General features: G+C 35.8%; 1 long non-coding RNA gene across 2 annotated transcripts in view; it reads right to left on the bottom strand.

Moving 5' to 3' along the window:
* LOC128685060 (uncharacterized) overlaps nt 1-20855 on the bottom strand; it is a 74836-nt gene that overhangs the window by 3136 nt on the left and 50845 nt on the right. For both annotated transcript variants that reach the window (XR_011394325.1, XR_008406468.2), the window contains exons 3-4: nt 10829-11046; nt 1315-1395 (exon numbers count right to left, since the gene is read on the bottom strand). This is a non-coding gene — a long non-coding RNA (uncharacterized lncRNA). The remainder of the gene's footprint in view (nt 1-1314; nt 1396-10828; nt 11047-20855) is intronic.

Below are 20855 nucleotides of genomic sequence, written 5' to 3'. Positions count from 1 at the left end.
AAGGAAGCAGCAGGATGTTGAGGAGTCTGGGAGAAAAAAGGGGAAAGTATCAGGGTATAGTGGTACTCTTGAATTTGTAAATGATGCAAAACATGGCCTTTGAATATTGCAGCAAAGAGGAGGCTCGAAGCAGTGGAAAGGATGTATCTATGATCAACATGTCTAAAATGTTATTCAGAAATTAAAGAGTTAATAAACTAGAATACAGTGGGATGTTTCATGAAAGTCATAATTCAGAGAACAGATGAAGGATGGATTGTGTGAAAAGCTCATGTATGGTGAAATCATGATCACAGAACTTATTTCTAAAAAAATAAAAAAAGGGAGAATACATTTCAGGCCCTTGTGACCCCACATACAGTGGTACCTCGAGTTACGAACTTAATTCATTCCAGAAAGCTGTTCAAGTGCCGTTACCGAACGATTTTGTTCCCATAAGGAATAATGCAAATTAGATTAGTCCGTTTCAGACCCCCAAAAATACACTTACAAAAGAACTTACAAAAATACACTTACATAATTGTTTGAGTTGGGAGCTGTTCAAAACTCGAAGTACCACTGTATGTATTTACTGTATCGGTCAAACCTTCCAAACTACATCCTCTGGGTCATTGGTGTTGTGCATCTGACTTGCTGGTGCCCAAAATTGATTTTCTACAAACAATTGTAGATCCATGTTTTCTTTGTAACATAATTATATTCCACTTTACCATTTTCCTTCTTTGATTTATACAGTATTTCATATCTAATGGTTCTAAACTTCTACACATTACATTTCTTCCCCAAGAATCCCTTTAAACCCCACTGATTTACTTAAGACCTGCCACCACAAAATAAATACCAGTGTGGGGAAATAAATACCAGTGTGGGTAATAAATACCAGTAAGAGTAATAAATACCAGTGGGGGTAATAAATACCAGTGGGGGTAATAAATACCAGTGTGGGTAATAAATACCAGTGTGGGTAATAAATAAATGTTGTCATACAGTATCAATCCCTTTTATGACCACCACTCACGAAGGTAAGTACAATCTAAAATACGGTGAAACCTCTCATTAATGGATTAATAGGGGGAGGGGGTGTATGATAATACCAATTGTCTGCAACTCTTGAATTATAAAATTAATATTTCATGATCATGTGGATGTCTTCTGCAGTAGTGAACTTGGTCCACTGATGTGGAAAACAACCAGACTCTATGAATACAGGTATCATAAAACGTAGTATTACAGTACAATATAGTACTGTATAGTAATTTTATAATACCCTACATAAATTATAGTAAACTGACAATTTATATTAAATTCACTTACCTTTTAATGGTAGAGTTGAGGTGTAAAATGCCGTGATTGATAGTGATGACTCAGGATAACATATATTCTGAATCAGAGGTGCTGTAAGGCAGACAAAGGTCGGAGTTAGCAAACTTGGCTTGATATTTCAGATGTTAGGTAAAAGAATCAGGTGCAAGTAATGTGACATTTTACTGTGGCAACATTTTGCCACAATAAAATTTCACATTAGTTGCATCTGTATCCTTTTGCCTAACATTTCACAGGACAACAAGATACTATTTCTACAGACACAAAGTGGAATTATAAATTTCTGTCCTGTTAGTCCAATACTTAGTGCACTGTTTGGCCTATTTTTTTTGTCCAAAATTGCTAGAATTTATTAATGAAAGGTTTTATTGTACTCTGTATACAGAGTAAACATCTAAAATATTGCAAAAATTACTACCCCAGGAATATACAAAAGTGCTTCAGAAGGTTATGAGTATTTTTTTTGTGAACTAAATCACTTGCACTTTTTAATTAATTATTATCAGTGTAAGGGTGTGGGTGTGTGTGTGTGTGTGTGTGTGTGTGTGTGTGTGTGTGTGTGTGTGTGTGTGTGTGTGTGTGTGTGTGTGTGTGTGTGTGTGTGTGTGTGTGTGTGTGTGTGTGTATATACATATATATATATATATGTTTGTATAAATAAAGATCCTTTCTTTGAAGCATCATAAATAAGCTAGGAATTCCCTACAGGTGGGGCTGGACAGTGATGACCAAACGATTTGGAGTGGAGCGAAGGGAGCTGAGAGGAGCAAGACTCACCACTGTCCCTACTGCCCCTACAATACTAATTTTACATCACACCTACAAAACCACGTTCGAACGCACACAGGAGAAAAACCCTTCATTTGCCCATATTGTCCTTTCCGATTTGCACAGAAGGGAAGCCTACGGTCACACCTGCTGACTCACACAGGGGAAAAACCATATGCGTGTGCACACTGCTCTTATCGTTCTTCACGACATACTGCATTAAAAACACATATTTGGGCTCATCATATGTAGATTTTTCCTCTAATTCTTTCATCACTAGGTTTCATTTAATGCTTATTTAAAAATTAGCCATATAAGTATCACCTCTGTTCTCTGGCTGAAAAAAATAACAAGAACTACAAATTAAAAATATAGCTAGTATAAATGCTTTAAACAGTAAATAGTATAATTTTTTATTACAAAAGCTTTTTAATTGATTAACTTTATGATTTTGTGAGGTACATGAAATTTAAAACCATTCTTACAGCATAAATGAACATTTTTGACATATGGGTAAAGTATAATTTATTCTCACTTTTATGGCTAATCAGCTTATGATATTTCAATTTTCACAAGTAGCTGCCTCTTTTCTTTATCGCATTTCAATGTATACTATTAAAATTCACATTAAAAAAAAGTTTATCATAAATACCTGCTAATTGGTAAAATGAAGTCATTTTCTTTGCTATTTCAAAATACTATGCAAGATTATATACTGCTTGAGATATTCATTTTTTTATAGATATTCAGTAAATAGCTCCAGTAATATTTCAAACTTAAAAGTGTTACATTACATGCTAACACATGCACTGTACCACAGTTTACAAATACAAAACCAAGCAAATTTAAAATTTTAAAGGATACAGAATTAGTGCATTGTTTAAATGTATTTTAAGATTATCTTTAAACAACTGAATGTATACTTAAGACATAGTAGTTTTGTTATATAATTATTTATTTTCAACACTGTAATAAATCAATAGAATAAGACTAACTGCATATCTATAATGATGGATGAAAGTATTTTATATGATATACTATAACAGATTTTTAATATTAAAATATCCACTTAATATACCTGACTAAACTATTACTGTCAAAGTACTAATTGTTAATTATTTAACTGTATGCAGTGTATATATACTTCCATGTGTGTAACTAGGTGCAATGTATGTACAATACTCTATACAGCATTAGTAAAATCAAGCAGGTTAAATCAGGTATGGATGAACATTGTTTATGCTGAACAAGCATCTTAGGTCCTGTGAGGCAAATTTACTTCCACTATGGAAATGTGTGTGTGTGTGCTTCATGCTCCACCAGGGTTACTGTTCTGTTCCAAAATGGGAATCGTGGCATAGGGACAACATTTTACAGGAAGAGAATGCTTTTATTAGTGTACAATAATAGTATAGAATTATAGACAGCAGTGAAACTGATACCATTCGTGATATTTTTTACATTATATATTGTAAAGAGGACAGTCAATAAAGTGAGTGCAAAAGAATAAGAAGCCTTTTGGCTAAAAAGTATTGATGGTTTTGTCAAAAATTATATTATAGAGCAGAAAAAATTACAGTATATCACTGTGAATAAGTACTACATTTTATGTTTTAATGAAGACAATAAATGAATCAGTGCAAAGAACAAACAGAAATATACAACAGAGAGAGAGAGAGAGAGAGAGAGAGAGAGAGACTGCCTAAGTGAGAGTTTCTCTACGCAAGACAAACATCGTAGTAACTAGTAACTACTATACAGTATATGTTAAAACAATTTCTAATATAGTAGGTTCATATTTTATGAAGAATGTATTGATCATATAACAAGGAATTTATGAACATTTTACAAGCATGGTTGGTTCCACAATTGTGATAGGTCAGTGTGTAGCAGTTTCAATGAAAATGAACTTTAATATACTGTATACTGTGTGTCACGTTGCTTCAGTACCATACACTGAAACATTGAACAACTAAGTTACTCAATTTATGTATATATAGTTTAAATAGTTCACTACCTATCCAAAAGGCAAACAAATATTTTATAATTATAGTATTATAATCTACCTTAATAAATAAAAATAATAAGCAAGACTGTGTCTACCTATGTTACTGTGTCTCAGGCCTGCCAGATCTTCACATCACTGAATGGTAATATACTAATATTTTACATTCTATATGATTGTTTTTGCTGCATTTGACTACAGTATTGCATAAAAAAATGATCAGTAGGAGGGCTGGGTAAATATCCTACACTTTAAGACTTAATCAGAAAAAGGGCCCATAATTTAACAAAATAAATTTAGTATAAATTAAAATTAAATCCTTAACACCTCTTACTATTATTATTATTACTACAATCAAAACTAAGTGCTAAACCCAGAAAGGCCATACAATTCTGCATTTAACACCTGTAAAATACTGTATTTTTAATGTGTAACAATGTCATCATTTCTATTTCCTATCTAAACTGGCTACTGTATTTTTTAATTTTTTAATATTATCATTTACTGATGTTTACATAATTGGCCCTTAAGCTTTACTGCAGTGAATAATATAATTTTACATTTATTAGCCTTTTCTCTTTTATGTAACAATATAAATAGTGCATCTATGGTTTTGATTCTATATATTTATTTAGTTGTTTCAAAACATGAAAACTATTTTTTTTATCTCAATGTGATCATACATTTTTAATGTAGTATGAATTATTCCACAATGGCTGCACAAAATCACTGACTCCTCAAAAATAATTACAACTGAGATCTTACACAGAAATGAATTCATGCCCTGACTGCCTAAAATAAAAGTGAATACCAAACAGAGAACTTATTATGCATGCATGATAAAGATGTAACTGTCCGACTGCTGCTCAGTGTACGATATTTTTGTAACAATTTCAGCTTCATATGATGGCAAGACACATGTACAAGTTAGGCAGCTTTATTCCAAAATATTTTGCATACACAACTGAAGAAGCATACTGTGTGGGCAAGACATTTTGGTATAAAGCTACCTAACTGTTGCACATGAGTGAGTCTTACTTATCAATTTGTCGGTATTGTATACCATTATCATATTCAGCTTCATATTCTGATAAACATTTTAGAAATACAGCTTATGACTTTTATAGTTATTTTATGTGGCTGGAGTAAGTATGTGAGGAAGTGGAAAGAAAGTATGCAGATATGGAGTAAATGTGAGAAGTGAGGAGTGTGGAGTGTGAGGAAGTGTGGAGTTGGTGTGTGAGGAAGTGTGGAGTGTATATGTGAGGAAGTGGGAAGAAAGTATGTAAATGTGGAGGAAGTGCAGAGTAAGTGTTTGAGGAGTATGGAGTGTGAAGTAAGTGTGTGAGAAAGTGAAGAGTAAGTATGTGAGGAAGTGTGGAGTGTGAAGAGTGTATGAGAAATTGCACTGAGCAAAGTTGAACAGAAGCAACATATTAAGAGATGAAAATTGACATTTTTGGTTTTGGTAATTCATGAGGAGCACAAAATGCCTACCATGAAGCAGCTGAGATATGGCTGTATAGTAAACATTATATGCAATTATATCTATCTTCATGAGGAATGTGGAAAGTAGTTTAAATTGACAAATGAACATAAGAATGGACAAGCTCAATGGTAGGCCTAGTTACTTTAAATAGTCTTCATTGTATACATTTAGCTTTTTCTTCTATAGAACAGTATTATTCTTCTATCTTTGGGTAAATAAGTTTCTGCTACTCATGGTTAATACTGTGCATAGCATCACTTGTATACTGTACTTCACTCACAATGGGGGACTACAGTTGACTAAAGAAATATATTTGTATTCATGAAATGAACTAAATCCTAAGAATGTTTTTCTTTTAAACTTATGTAACTGTGTTGTGTTATCACCAGTTTATGCATTCTGATTAATAATAATAATAATAATAATAATAACAGGAGCAAAATACACTTTTAAAGACAAGATGAGGGGGAAATTCTTAGGTATACACTGTGACAGTAATTTAAAATTTAACACCTAGCCAGCAGATATTCTGAAGAGATTTGTGTAATTGGTTCCTCAAATATCATCATCAGTTGGGCTGTTGTAAGTCAAATAATTATTTCCAGCAGGTTTATGTTATAAATGAGGGGTTCTGTTTCTGGGAACAAATTGCATATAATAAGATTAAGCATTTGTTTTGAGGGGATAATGGGTTATCTCACCAGGAAAGGTTAGGTTAGGTTAGGTAAGATTCATCAGGAAACAGGACGAGTGTTTCCTGATGCGGGTTTTACACATACGATGACCCGTCACTGCAGCTTTTGGTCGTCTGATTGAGGCCTTCTGCTGGCTCACTTGTTCACCCTTTTAAAAATTAAGGTTATTATTATAACCATTTGTAAGAGTAGTCATAAATACTGTAAAAGAGGGGGGGCAGACAGAGGCCTAAATCAGAAATTCGTAAATTATTGGTTGCCTGTATTTTATGATTTACATACTTATAGCCCAAATTATTTATTAATATATTTTTGGGCTAAGTATTTATTCATTTTTGGCAGAAGATGTGGAAAATTATAATTTGCTTTATGTACTGTATTATTTTCCACTTTGCCATAGATGGCTGGACTGAACGTTATATGATTATTTTTATATGCTGTCCACTTAGCTACTTGTCAGGTAAATTTATTTATTTATTTATTATTAATTTGGACATGATACATAGATGTACAAAGAAATACAGTGGTTAAGTGTAACATGCCAAAAGCCCCTTGTATGCAGAGCATTATGGGCAGACTTAAAATTAACTTAAGATTAACTAAGCAATGATATATTCACTGGTAAAAATTATAGTAAACAAATAACAATTAAGCACAAATGAGTATTTCAAAGACAGGTCATATGGTCATTTACTGAGTTGCTGTGCATTCAGTAGAATGGAGTATTTGTTAGGTAATGTAATTAAAAAAAAAACAAAAGTTTGATAGGGTCACAGGTTAAACATTTATGAGATACAGTTATTCAGTATTTATTTAGTTGTGGGTGAGTAAGTGATTTTTAAGAAGAGACTTGAATTTATAAACAGACAGTGTTTCTTTTATATTCACAGGTAATGAATTCCAGATTTTTGGACCTTTTATGTGCATTGAGTTTTTGCATAGTGTGAGATGGACACGAGGAACATCAAAGAGTGATCTGTGCCTTGTGTTATGGTCATGTGTTCTGTTGAGGTTGGTAAGGAGACGTTTGAGGAGGAGGGTTTATATCCGAGTTAAGTGTTCTATGTATGTAGTAGGTACAATAATAAGTATGGATGTTTTGTATGGTGTGTAGGTTTAGAGTTTTGAATATTGGTGGAGTGTGCTGCCTGTAGTGGGAATTTGTTATCATTCTGACTGCAGCCTTTTGTTGGATAATTAATGGTCTGAGATGGTTTATTGTTGTTGAGCCCCATGCACAAATTCCTTAGGTGAGATAGGGGTAAATAAGTGAGTGATATAGGGCCAGGAGGGCTGACTGTGGAACATAGTACCGTATCTTCGATAATATGCCTACAGTCTTGGAAATTTTCTTGGAAATTTGTTGTACATGTGTTTGAAATTTGAGTCTATTATCAAGGTGGATTCCTAAGAATTTTCCCTCTGTGAGGTAAATATGCTGTAACTAGAAATTTACACTCATTTGTAAAATTCTAGTTACTGTAGTATATCATTAATTATATCAGTAGTATGGATTTAATATTTTGTGATTCATGTACAGTTCCCAAAATTCTTAAGAGGGCTTTTTTTTTTTTTTGTTACAGAATTTACGAATTTATCTGAGCAAAATAAGTTACTTACCATGTATTGTTATCAGCAGATTTATACATCGAAAGTTACTCTATAGAGTATTTGTAAGTTTTCTGTATATTCTCTAAACAAGTTCTTTTTAACTTCATATGCAAAACTTTCAAAATTAGGTAAAACAAAGCAGATTGCTGAAACTAACAAATTATCAATGCAGCGTTACGCTAAAATTTAAGCATGCCTATATAGATGTTTAGACAATGAAAAGCTAAATAACGAAACTTGAAATTGTCAGGATGTATGACTTGTTCTCAGTATAACATGAGTAAGATGGGCATTCCCTACAGGTGGGCCTGGAGAGTGACGGCCAAAGGACTGGCTGGAGTGGATCCACAGGAGCTGGCAAGGGTACTGTCGTCCGATACAAGAATCACCAATGCCAGTATTGCTCCTACACAACCAATTTTACAACTAATCTCCTGAACCATGAGCGTACTCATACTGGAGAGAAACCATATTCATGTCCATATTGTCCTCTCTGCTTTACTCAAAAAGGAAGCCTGCGTTCTCATATTTTGATCCACACAGGAGAAAAACCTTTTGCATGCCCATTCTGTGCTTATCGTTCTTCAAGAAAGACCACATTGAAAGCTCATGTGTGTGCCCATCATTCTTAACTCTAATACAACCTTTCATTTACAGTGTCAAATAAATATCTTTTTAACAGTAATGAAATTACACTCTAGGATCTGTAAATTGATGAGCATAATAAAGTGCAATTTATTATTGAAATCCTCTGATGAAAACTAGGTGAAACTGTATAATCTGTTCTCCCACGCATTTATTATAAATATTTATGAGCACCTTTTATTTTTAGCAAATGACAAATTTTGACTGAGATTATTTACATGGAAATATAAAAAATCTTTAAATATTATCTCAAGTATTACCAATTGATTCAAACATCATAATTAATTCATTGCACAGTAAAATTATTACTTTTATTATTATTATTATTTTAGCATTATATATTCAAGGTGACAAGCTAAACCCAAAGAGGTCATACAATTTCTTGGGAATAGTAGGCACTCAGGCTTGATCTCAGGAAGGAAGGGCAGCTTCAGTTCCTTGTATCAATAGTATCAAGGCACCTCTCCTCCTCTTTGTGGTGCACACAGAATGGAACATAAATAAACTTCAACAGGAATTCTCTTGAATTTTAGTGATGCTGCTTGTGAAGTGTTTCAACAGCATATGCTGTGTGAGCTCTTCGCTAGGAGTGTGGTGAGGATTTTGCCCAAATCTGGGCAGGTAATTGAGAGGTAATGAGTTTCCTCAAAAACAGAAAAAAAAAAAGAAGTGGGAACAAGTTGTTCCTACTTGGGTGAGGTGGCTCCCTAAACCTCAGCAGTCAAACCATACCCCCGGCCGGGATTGAACCCGCGGTATGGTTTGTTTGCAATCGTGTCATTACGATTTCTCAGCAGTCAGACACCCGTACCCCCATCTCTAGCCCAGTCAACAAAGACAGGGTTATTCCCAAGCCTATAAGAGCTGATGTATAGTTCCCTGACCAACTGACTGGTGGGTTGTGTGTGACGAGGATGAGCGTCGCAGGAAGAAAACAGAAAAAATTCGTTGATGCTCCAGGCAAGAGCAGAACCAAACGTCTACTCTTGATGAAGACTGGCAGCAGACATCCAAGTATACGAGTACTTAGTCCCCAAATGTATGTTATGTTGAGCCAGAGAGCAAAAAATTTAGTTTAGGTGTAACTTAAAACATTTTCAAAATAAATTTAATTTTATTACATTATTGAGAAATCCGTATCAGACCTAAAATTTGTTGCCTTGTAAAATTTGATCATATTATTGTTTGTGTACTATTGCTCTGTTGGATCAAATGATTTATATATTAAAGATAAAGATTTTATTTCTTTGCAAAGGTTACAATGTGTAATTACAATTTTGATTCATTAAGAACAAAGAAAGCCACTATCATGCCAGGGCATTTCAGGCAGACTAAACCTAATGCTTATGGACTACCTAATACTAGACATATAAAGAATAGTAAATTTTAATTATACATTGTTTTCCTTATTGGCAATATTCTTTATTTTTCCTTGTTGGCAATAATTATAATTTGCAATTCTCACATTATGTCAGCAAACAGTGCAACTCTATTATTTGTATATAAAATAGTCCAGTGACCCTGATTATACTACTTACTACAGCAGAAACACTTATGTACTTATCAAACACTCCTTAGTTATATTGTAAGTTTAATTTTTCCAAAATAAAATGTATAAGTTGTAAAACAAGGTTTTACAGGAAATCTTATATGTATTTATTATTTACAAAAAAAAAAAATCTAATTTTATCCTAATCCTAATCAATACTAAAAAATTAATTGACTCATGTTACTTGACTAATAAATCTCATAGAAGAAAATGAAAGCTACAAAGCTTTTTCTTTTGTTCACAATTTCTTGTTTCATCACAGCACTTGTATTACTGTTTCTCTAATAACAACACCAAAAAATTCAGTTTATTTTACATTACAATGCTTAATGCTTTTAACAATACATTTTATGATTTATTGTTTTAATTTGCAGTACAGTGCAACCTCGGTTTTTGTATGCCCTAGTATGTAAAACTATAGTTATTTTCTATAAAATGTATTTTTTGTTAATATATTTGGGTGTCTGGAATGGATTAATTGGATTTACACAATTTCTTATGGGAAATATTATGTATATCTTACGGGAAATATTATGTATATTACAAAAATTCCTGAGAAGAAATTATAGATTCACAAAAATACAACAGGAAGAAAATGAGAGAAAACTTACTGACACTGAAATTATACAGTATATTGTATTAGGCATGGTCAAGAGAGCTTATATTTCTTGTGAGGTTCATAATAAGTACATTTCAAGCATGCTTATAGCTAACAGGTATAATAATTACAGTAGTGCACTCACCTAACTGTTACAGGAGGGCCCCACTTATACAGCAGGTTAGGTTTTGGGTTACTGTAGGGCCCCACTTATACAGCAGGTTAGGTTTTGGGTTACTGTAGGGCCCCACTTATACAGCAGGTTAGGTTCCAGGTTACTGTAGGGCCCCACTTATACAGCAGGTTAGGTTCCAGGTTACAGGAGGGCCCCACTTATACAGCAGGTTAGGTTCCAGGTTACTGCTGTAAAACAAAAATCACTGTAAAGTGAAACACAGACTTTTTTCACTTTCAAATGCATATAAAAGCCTAATAACATGTTTACACTATTATATATTAAATGAGCAATAGAGCTAGACCTAAAAAATGTATATACAGTACACACATTACTTATCATAAAATATTTTCATCCTGAGCTTTGAGTGAGTGGTGAATATATATATTGTAGGAAGTCCGAATAAATGAAGAATGGGTATAATTGAAAACCACTGTATTCGTGAAATGCTGTAAAGCAAAGCACTGTAAAGTGCTGCCCTCCTGTATTTAAAATATCAGCAATAAGTTTGATAGATGCTTGGAAAATTGGGGTAACTGAGGTAACAGTCAACCTTTCATGTAAAGTGCTTCAAATAACTTCTGATACCCACTTTACCATATTTTTAGGAATTACAGTTGTGGTCGAGTGCAGCAGCGATGTGAGGTATGGTGAATGTTTGTTGTGTGTGGGATGTGGATAGAGCTCTTCCTCCTTACCAGTATTTTATAAATAAAATTTTATTTCTTTGCTAAGCTTAAAATGTGTATTTACATTTCAAAATTTGATTAGTACAAAGAAAGCCACTATCATGCTGAGGCATTTTGGGCAGACTTAACCTAATACTTATAGACTAAAGTACACCGTCATTTAGCACGAGTTTATTTGGCATGATTCGGGTATAGCACAATTGAAGAATTGCAGACAATTTTATGTAACACGTCGTAAAATTAATTTAACACGGTTCAGTTTGTGGGAAGGAAAAAAAAATTCCCCTTTCCTCAAGCGGCCGCCTCGTTGTGGATCAGCAGGGGAGACCTCCCGCCATCCCCTGCCACCCTCCAACACCACCCCACCATCCGAGCACTCATACTTCATATGCGTCCAGTCTTTCTTCTCTGCTACAAGCTAGCTGTGTTTGTGAACTGTGGTAAACATAAGTTTGTGTGACTGATTGACTGACTTGACTGAATGACTTACTGAATGACTTGACTGACTTACTGAATGACTTGACTGACTTATTGAATGACTTAATAACTGACTTACTGAATGACTTGTATGACTTACTGAATGACTTGACTGACTGACTTACTGACTTGATTGACTGACTTACTGCTGACTTGACTGACTGACTTTACTGAATGACTTGTCTGACTGAATGACTTGACTGACTGAATGACTTACTGACTGACTGAATGACTTGACTTACTGACTTACTGAATGATGTGACTGACTTGCTGACTTGACTGACTTACCGAATGACTTGACTGACTTACCGAATGAATTGACTGACTTACCGTATGACTTGACTGACAGACTGAATGACTAAATTAGACACTCCAGTACAGCTATCAACTTCAGTACCAGAACTCTACCATCCACTCAACCCAGTAGGGCCACAGCATAACTCTCCACTCTCTTCACAATCATCCACAAACACCAGCACCCACAATTTAAGGTAAGAAATACTATTATTTCTGTTATATTTGTAGTCTTAAGCAGTAAAAAAAAAAAAGCATAATAGATCACAACAATGAACTTCAATTACATATTCACTTTTTATTTTTGTAAGAAGTGGGGCTCTCAGGAACGTAACCCTATTTTTCCTCTAAGTTCTTCAATTCATCTAACACGGTTTTACCTAGCACGGCATTTTCAGAAATGTAACTACTGTGTTAAATGACGGTCTACTGTACTTAAGTCTAGACAGGTGAAGAGTGGTAGAATACAAATATTCAATATTTTACTCTGTTATTAATATCAGGTAGCATAATTAAAGATACAAACATACATTTTTAAGTTTGTATTAATGGCTTAATAGTTAAGGGATAATAAAATATTTGGGAGAGTTGCTTCAAATTTGGTTAGAGTATAGCATAGTGTGGGTATGGTTGTTACTGAGAGACAAGAAGATTTTTGAGTATAGTCCTAAATTGATTTGTAGGCAGGGGATCTCTTGCTGTTTCAGGCAAAGAGTTACAGATCTTCAGGCCCTTTATATGCATTGCATTTTTGCATAGTGTGAGACAGACATAAGGGATGTCGTGTTATGCTTTGGAGTTTAACCCTTAAACGGTCCAAACGTATATATACGTTCACTCGCATAGCGCCCCAAATTTTTTGAGGAAAAAAAATCTTTTCTTTTAAAAGGAAAAAAGAGCATATGGTACCCAGGCATCCCCAATTATTTTAATATGGCACACAGTGAGTGTGCACACCCATTCTCTCATGGCTAGGTGACTCAGGCTTATTGTGGCAATGTTGAATGAATGACAAAGAAAACGTATATATACGTTTGGGGCGCTACGCGTGTGAACGTATATATATGTTTGGACCATTTAAGGGTTAATGTTCTGTATACATATATAGTAGGTACAGTAATAAATGTGTATATTTTGCATATTAAGTTCAAACTTTTGAAGAGTGGTGGGGTGTGTTGTCTGGTGCTGAAGTTTGTGATCATCTGCACCACTGCTTTTTGTTGGGTTATTAAAGGTTTAAGGTAACTGGCCATGGTAGATCCCCAAGCACAAAAACCATAGGTGAGGTAAGGGTATATTAGAGAGTGATGTAAAGTAAGGAGTGCTCTTTGAAGTACATAGTATCGTATCTTGGAAAGGATACCTACCGTTTTTGAAACTTTCTTAGTTATATGCTGGATGTGGGTTTGAAATTTAAGAATCCAGTCAAGGTGGAGACCTAGAAATTTGCCCTCAGTGTGTCCTGTAATGGGTGAACCATTTAGTGATATGTTTAGCTGGATATTTAATGCTCTGTTTCCAAAAAGCATGAAGCAGGTTTTGTCTATATTGAGAGTAAGTTTGTTGGTCGTCATCTAGTTTGATATTTTATGTAGCTCACTGTTGACAGTGTTACTAAGCATAGCCTGGTTTGGGTGCGAGTAGACGTAAGTGGTGTCATCTGCGAATAAACTGGTTTAAGGAGTCGCAGCGCATTTGGGAGGTCATTGATGTAAATAAGAAAGAGTAGAGGACCTAGGACACTTCCTTGTAGCACTCCAACAACTACAGGCTGAGTGTTGGAGGTCACGCCATTTGTGTATACATACTGTACTGGTATCTACCACCAAGATAAGATTTTAGGTAATTGAGAGTGTCCTCTGACCCCATAATGTTCTAGTTTTAGGTGCAAGATACTATTGTGGTCTACTGTATCAAATGCTTTCCATAGGTCTATGAAGAGCCCAAGAGGATATTCATTTTTTCAATTGCTGTATATAGTAATTAGAGCATCTGAATAACTGCATCATTCGTGCTTTTTTTCAGCCTAAACCCAAAATGGCAGGGGTTCAGTATGTTATGGTATAGGAGGTAGGAGTAGATTTGTTTGTGTATTATTAATGTTTTGAAGACTTTAGATAACAAAGGCAAGTTCGATATTGGTCTGTAGTTTAGTTCTGTAGGATTGCCTCCTTTGAGGATCGAGGTGACCCCTGATGTCTTGAGTATGAATGAGAATGTTGAAGATTCAACAGATTTGTTAAATAGTGTTCAATAATAGGCAACAGCACATGGGCTGCTTTTTTATACTTGATTGGTGGCAAGTTATTTAGGTCTCCTGCTTTGTTTTTAATGATTTAATTATTAGTCATACTTCAGCAAGATTTGTTGGTGCTGTACATAGAGTATGTGGGCAATTATCAGTGAGGTAGTCTTGTGGTTGAGTACTGTATTTGCTTCTGGGATTTTGCTTGCTAGTTTTCATCCTATAGTAGAAAAGAAGACATAAAGTTTGTTGGCAGTGTCTATAGGCTGTATGTGTGGTTTGTCTGGTTTTGCTAAGTTAATCTCTCTGTTTCTAGACAGTTTGCTAGAGCCCAAAACTTCAGAGAGAGTTTTCCAGGTCTCTTTCATATCACTTTTTATTTCATTAAATCTGTTTACATAATACATTTGTTTGGACTTCCATATTAGATTAGTAAACACTGAGGTGTATTTAATTATTTCTTTTGTTATTAGGCCCTGTCTGAATTGTTTTTCACATAGATGTTTTTTACCGATGGATTTAAGTACAGTGTACAGGAGGGCCCCACTTATACGGTGGGTTAGGTTCCAGGCTACCGCCGTAAAGCGGAAACTGCCGTAAAGTGGAACACCCTTTTTTTCCACTTACAAATGCATACAAACACTAGATAACAAGTTTACACTAACATATATTATGTTAGCAATAGAACCAGGCATCAAAAAACAATAAAAAAGTACAATACACACATAGTGCACTCATTACTTACCTTAAAATATTTATAGTCTTAATCTAGGGTGAGACAAGCAGTGTTTATTGTAAGAAATCAAGTGTGGTATGTATGGTAGTCAGCCAGGCTACCATACCAGGCCACCCCACCCACACATACTATTCTATGATATTTAAGCATCCCAGAGCGATAAAATGTATATACAGTTCACTCATTACTTACCTTAAAATATAGGGTGAGATGAGTAGTATTTATTGTAAAAAATCAAGTGTGGTATGTATGGTAGTCAGCCAGGCTACCATACCAGAGAGAAAGAATGAGTGCATGAGAGAGGACAGGCGCAGTTATGTAAACAAACCAGGCGAAGGTAAGTTTTGTAAACAGTGTACACGTCTGGTTTGTGTACAAGTTACATTGTGTACAGGTTGTCTACATTGATACGGTAGAATAAATAAAGAAGAACACTCCCATTCTCATGTAACATCATTTTGAGAAGAAATGATGCTCTGAGTGAAGGCAATGGAAGTAAAAGTCACTCTGACTTTTTTGGGTTATCCTAGGTTCTCTTCACATATGTTATGTATTTATGTTATGTATCGTGTTTATTATATAATTTTGAAAAAAAATATCACGGATGGATTAATGAAAATGTGTATATTAACGTAATATACAACATTTAATGATACACCGAGCTCAGACAGCGTAAACAAACAAACAAACTGAACAGGTTGTGGACGATCACTCGGTCAGGCGAAATAGACGGTATTAATACGTGTCCAGTTTTAGTTCATTCATGTACATTTGTAAGAGTTTGTGAAACTTTTACCTTATAATATTTTTATTATTATTATAATAATTAAATCACGAAACAAATACTCTTACACTGTGTACAAGTTAGTACAGAATTATAGCTATAAAGTGAAGGCATACGAAAGCAATATTTTTCTACAGTTATCCCTAGTAACAGGTGACGGGCTAGAGAAAACATAATTCTTCCGAAACTTCTACAAACCGTTTGGTAAACATCTCATATATATTTGTATAAATTTTTATACTGTGGGTGCATGTATCATGTTTGTGTGTTACATAATGTGTTTCTTATATAATTTTGAAAAAAATATCATAGATAGATTAAGGGAAATGTCTATATTAACGTAATATGCGACATTAATACGCCCAAGAGATTATTATTATTATTATTATTATTATTATTATTGCATCAAGAGTAGAGAGACTCTTAGTGATTTTAATGTGTACCTACATGCCAGCACAGTGTGTAAGTTTATTTAGGTACAGGTGTACACAAGTTTATCAAGTACAATACATATAAAATATACAGTAACTTTAAAACACTTGAAATTTTGGAAAGTTTCCAGACATAATAAGGAGATGTGCTCAGGGAGAATGTAAACAAACTCGGTGGGCCGCTGTGACCGTATTAGAAAGACAGGTGGGGGGAGCCGTATAGCGAGTTTTGGTCATAATTTGAAATGTCCGTATTAGCGGAACGCCGTAAAGCGAAACGCCGTAAAGCGGGGCCCTGCTGTATACTGTTTGTAAGCCAGGGGCTGTTTAGTCTCTTTGTTGAGTTCTGCTTAATTTTCATTGGACAACGTCTATTATTATTATTATTATAATCAAAAAGAAGCACTAAGCCACAAGGGCTATACAGCGCTGCAGGGTAGGGAAGGAAGCGAGGGTATTGGATGGCAGAAGGGAGGAGGGATGATCAGTAGGTTACAGAAAACAGCAGGGCAGGGGATAGTACGGGGGTAGAGGGTAGCAAGAGATTGAAGTACAACGTCTATTACAGAGGTTATGTTTTTGTGCAGGAATATTTTGACACATTCATCAATATCGTGGCTGTCCACAAACTTGCCCAGTCAGTCAGTGTTACATAAGGCAGTAATAAAATTATGTTTGCTCTGAGTTCCAGCTAGAAGTATTACTAGTGATACTGTATGGCTGAGAATTATTTAGTTCAATTTTCTCCCATTACTGCAGCTGTGGAAGCTATAAGAAGTCAGAAAGCCAAGGATGCAGTCATGGTATCCAGCACTTTGGCTGAGAGTGGTGTCAACAAAAACATAATGAAGGATGGAGCTTCCCTAGGTATAGCAGAATGATTTGTGAGCCATGGAAAAGAATTAAACAGAAAGAGGGACATGATGCTGATATCTACAAGAATAAATTTTCTGGAAAAAAAAAAAAAAAAAAACACAAGAGAAAGAAAAGAGGAGGCTGACAGTGAGTGACTCAACTTGAGAGAGAGAGAGAGAGAGAGAGAGAGAGAGAGAGAGAGAGAGAGAGAGAGAGAGAGAGAGAGAGAGAGAGAGAGAGAGAGAGAGAGACAGAGAGAGAGACAGAGAGAGAGACAGAGAGAGAGACAGAGAGAGAGAGAGAGAGAGAGAGAGAGAGAGAGAGAGAGAGAGAGAGAGAGAGGGAGAGAGAGAGAGAGAGAGAGAGAGAGAGAGAGAGAGACAGAGACAGAGACAGAGAGAGAGAGACAGAGAGAGAGAGACAGAGAGAGACAGAGAGAGAGAGACAGAGAGAGAGACAGAGAGAGAGAGACAGAGAGAGAGACAGAGAGAGAGAGACAGAGAGAGAGACAGAGAGAGACAGAGAGAGACAGAGAGAGAGACAGAGAGAGAGAGAGACAGAGACAGAGACAGAGAGAGAGAGACAGAGAGAGAGACAGAGAGAGAGAGACAGAGAGAGAGAGACAGAGAGAGAGAGACAGAGAGAGAGAGACAGAGAGAGAGACAGAGAGAGAGAGACAGAGAGAGAGAGACAGAGAGAGAGACAGAGAGAGAGACAGAGAGAGAGACAGAGAGAGAGACAGAGAGAGACAGAGAGAGAGACAGAGAGAGAGAGAGAGAGAGAGAGACAGAGAGAGAGAGAGAGAGAGAGAGAGAGAGAGAGAGAGAGTGTGTGTGTGTGTGTGTGGACAATTCAAATTAAGTCTCCATCTCCAGTCATACAGCCTATTGTAGTGTCATTTCCTAGCATGCCCCTTCAGATTTTTGTCCTGCTAAGCAGATATCAGTACAACCTCTCCTCACTTAACAATGGAGATAGGGACCTAAGAACCTGTCGATAAATGAATTCGTTGCTAAATGAGGAGCATGCTAAATGGTAGTGGATTTGTGTTGACCATCTTTGATATTGTTTTAATGTCACCTTAACATCATTTATAACATTTCTGGCATATTTTTAAATGTTTATACAGCAGTGTACTGTATATTGTAATAAACAGAATTGAGGAAATCAGCTCTAATATACATTATCTAATTATGAATACTGGTCAGAGAGCCCGTCGTAAGTCCGAGGCGTCGGTAAACGAGTACGTCACTAGGTGATGAGAGGCAGTACCCACCACTGGGTGCCTGGCTAGTGTACCCTCTTTTCCACCACAGGCAGTAATCCTGGTTTTGAGTAGGGAAAAAGAATGACAGCATTCTTTCTCTCTAGCCATAAGGATACAGTTTTCCTCTCAGAATCAGTCCAAGGTTCATCAGAGGACTTGTATAAGAAAACCTTCATGGTTAATTCCCACGACTCCTCTCCCTACATATACTCAGTCTCTGGATGCCTCATCTATGCACTGGGGGACAGTCTTCACACCTTGCCAGGGGGACAGTCTTCACACCTTGCCAGGGAAACAGTCTTCACACCTTGCCAGATAGTGAGAAATCAGTTTCTTCATTGGCTTTACTCACACATTAGAGGAAAACACAAGGCCATTCTAGTGGAGCCCTCAGGTTCAGGTTTGGGTCTGGTGGGTCAGTCAGGCAGTTCTGCACTCAGCTTTGATATTCTGGCTCTCGTGCATAGTTCTCATTCTTCTTCCTCCTGGTGTACATTCAGCCTAGGGATGCATGTGTGGCACCTTGGCTGTGGCAACTCAGTGTTGCCTGCATGCAGACAATGAATCAACATTCTCTTATAAATGGACACATTCATTGCAGTACTCCTCTTACTTTGTTTTATTTTCATGATGTTTATATATATATATATATATATATATATATATATATATATATATATATATATATATATATATATATATATATTTATTTATTTTAGCAAGTCGGCCATCTCCCACCAAAGCAGGGTGATCCAAAAAGAAAGAAAATCCCCAAAAAGAAAATACAAAAAAAAAAAAAAAATACTTTCATCATCATTCAGTACTTTCACCTCACTCACACATAATCACTGTTTTTGCAGAGGTGCTCAGAATACAACAGTTTAGAAGCATAAATGTATAAAGATACACAACACATCCCTCCAAACTGCCAATATCCCAAACCCCTCCTTTAAAGTGCAGGCATTTTACTTCCCATTTCCAGGACTCAAGTCTGGCTATATAAAAATAACCGGTTTCCCTGAATCCCTTCACTAAATATTACCCTGCTCACACTCCAACAGCTCGTCAGGTCCCAAATTACATTCGTCTCCATTCACTCCTAACGCAGCAACTGCCCATGGAGGTACTTCCATCCTGCCAAGTGAGTGTAAAACAGAAGCCTGTACTTGTTTTACATGATGGTAGGATTGTTGGTGTCTTTTCTCTGTCTCATAAACATGCAAGATTTCAGATACGTCTTGCTACTTCTACTTACACTTAAGTCACACTACACATACATGTACTACAAGCATATATATATATACACACCCCACTAAGTTTTCTTCTATTTTCTTACTAGTTCTTGTTCTTGTTTATTTTTTATCTCCATGGGGAAGTGGAACAGAATTCTTCCTCCGTAAGCCATGCGTGTTGTAAGAGGTGACTAAAATGCTGGGAGCAAGGGGCCAGTGACCTTTTCCTGTATAAATTACTTAATTCAAAAAGAGAAACTTTCGTTTTTCTTCTTGGGCCACCCTGCCTCAGTGGGATATGGCCAGTTTGTTGAAAGAAGAAGATATTTTAATATTTATATATTATATAACATACATACATACATACACACATATATACATATATGCACTTCCCTTTCATAGATCAGGAATTGAAGGGTATTATGTAATTCTTTGTTCACTTTGAAGGCCATTTATCGTTTCCTCTTTCACTGCTTCCTTATTTTTTCCCACTATTTTCCAGTTTTAAACAGCATTGTACCCATCAATTTGCACTTAAGAATTTGCCAAGTAACTGAAGGAAATTTAATTATTATGTTTTTTGTTTGTTTTTTACCATTAGAAAGCTCATACTGCAATATTAGATTTATAATAATTTTTTAGCACTCACTGTTGTAATGACTTTGGTACTGTGTTGCTGAGTAAGGTGGCCATCCTCTACAGATGGGCCTGGACAGGAGAGGAGCCTCAGGGGCAGGGATGCTGAACACTGGCAAGACTCACCACTGCCAATACTGTGTCTACATCACTAGTAATTACGCTCATCTAATGAGACACTTGCGCACACACACTGGGGAGAAGCCATTTGCCTGCCCACATTGTCCTTTCCGAGCAACCCAAAAGGATAATTTAAAGAGACACATTCGCACTCACACTGGCGAGAAGCCCTTTGTCTGTGCTCACTGTGCCTACACTTTTGCCGAGAAGAGCACCCTCAAGAGTCACATG

Source organism: Cherax quadricarinatus, chromosome 5, assembly GCF_038502225.1.
Source record: "Cherax quadricarinatus isolate ZL_2023a chromosome 5, ASM3850222v1, whole genome shotgun sequence".
Lineage (NCBI taxonomy): Eukaryota > Metazoa > Arthropoda > Malacostraca > Decapoda > Parastacidae > Cherax > Cherax quadricarinatus.
The sequence above is the reverse complement of the archived record's forward strand: the minus strand, read 5'-3'. Positions and strand labels throughout refer to the sequence as shown.